Genomic DNA, 1,793 nt, shown 5'->3' on the forward strand with positions numbered 1-1,793 from the left:
TAAATATTTTCCAAGTCCATGCTTTTTCTACTGCTACTTTCTTCTACATTTACACTATCTTCTTAAATGAAGTTCATATCCTATATAATATCCTATATAATATAAGGGGAATATGCAAATAGACTGAATGGCAGAATGAGTGGAACACCTGTGGCCCCTTGCCCCACCTGGCCCTGCTGCCTCCAGTGGGCACCCTACCCCTACCAAGGGTGGGGCCGATCGGCAAACTGCCAGCGGCCCCTTGCCCTGGCCGGCCCCACCCCCAATTGGCCCCCAGCCCCAGTCAGCCTGCCCCCAATGGACCCCACCCATGCACAAATTTGTGCACTCGGCCTCTAGTATATTTATAATAAAAACTAGGGGCCCAGTGCATGAATTTGTGCACTTTGAAAGGAACTGTGGGCCATGAGGCTGCGATGGGCACAGGAGTGGGTCTCGGCCCATTCTCCATGTCCCCGCCTGGCCCATCCCACCACAGCCCCAGTCCACTGTCTGCCAGCAGCCCCACTCCCACTGCCACCGCTCCCACATGCTGATGGCACCAGCCCTGCATGCACTCATGATTGGGGCCAGCACCAGCCATGGGTGCAAGTGGGGATGGTACCATCAGTGGGTGCGAGTGGTGGCTGCTGCCCCAATTGCCCTTCAGGAACAGGGGGAGGCGGAGAAGCCCTCAGGGGCAATTGGGGCTGGCAGCTGCCACTCGCACCTACTGACGGTGCTGAGTGAGCGGGGCTGGTGCCGGCAGCAGGTGCAAGCACTGGATGGGACTGCGGCACACAGGAGCAAAGAATTTTTGGTAACCATCAGAGGCTTGCCCCAATGACTGCGACTGGTGCCCTACCTTGGTCTGATGCCCCTGCTCACCTGCTACACCATTCTGCCATGGCTGATGCCAATGCTTGCCATGTTCCGTGCTTTGCTTCCTGCTGCCAATGCCCACCACGTTCCATGCGTGCCCCCTGATGGTCAGCGCACATCATAGTAGCTGGTTGTTCAGTTGTTCCACCGTTAAGTCTATTTGCGTATTAGGATTTTATATATATAGATTCCTTTACTTCAGTGCTATAATTCTATCTCCCTTAATCATCCAATCTTCCAATAATGGAATTGAATAGACATGATTGATGGACTTGGTTCAAATTCCCAGAGCTATAAGCCACATAAGTACATTGCATATTTGGATATCCATGTATTCAAGGACAAAAGTTATAAAAGAAAACACAGTGGTAGATGAATTATTGTTCCCTTGTCATATATTAATAAAAATAATTTCATGCCATCCTATATTGTGAAAAGAAATTAAAAATATGGGCAAAATTTAATGAAATTAATCACAGATATGAAAAGTTAAATAAAAGTGCTAGATGCTAGTGCTTTCAAAATATAAGAAAATTAACTTCTGGCAAGATGGGTCAAGAAAATTAGAAGAGTCAGTTTGGCCCAGTGGATAGAGCATTGGCCTGCGGACTGAAGGGTCTTGAGTTCAATTCTGGTCAAGGACACATGCCTGGGTTGTGGGCTCAATCCCCAGTAGGGGCGCATGCAGGAGGCAGCCAGTGAATGATTCTCTCTCTCATCATTGATGAGCTGCCTCTCCCTTCCTCTCTGAAATCAATAAGAAAATATGTAAGTATATACAAAAGAAAATTAGAAGGCACAGATAAGCCACTTTTGAATGGAGAAGGCATCTTGCTTGCACTTACACTAAAAATGTAAAAGAAAAGACAGTAGGCACACCTCCTCCCCCCTCCCCCCCCCCTGGTGCCATGGCGACGCGTGGGGGTGATGGC

The sequence above is a fragment of the Myotis davidii genome, unplaced genomic scaffold (assembly GCF_000327345.1).
Source record: "Myotis davidii unplaced genomic scaffold, ASM32734v1 scaffold1172, whole genome shotgun sequence".
Lineage (NCBI taxonomy): Eukaryota > Metazoa > Chordata > Mammalia > Chiroptera > Vespertilionidae > Myotis > Myotis davidii.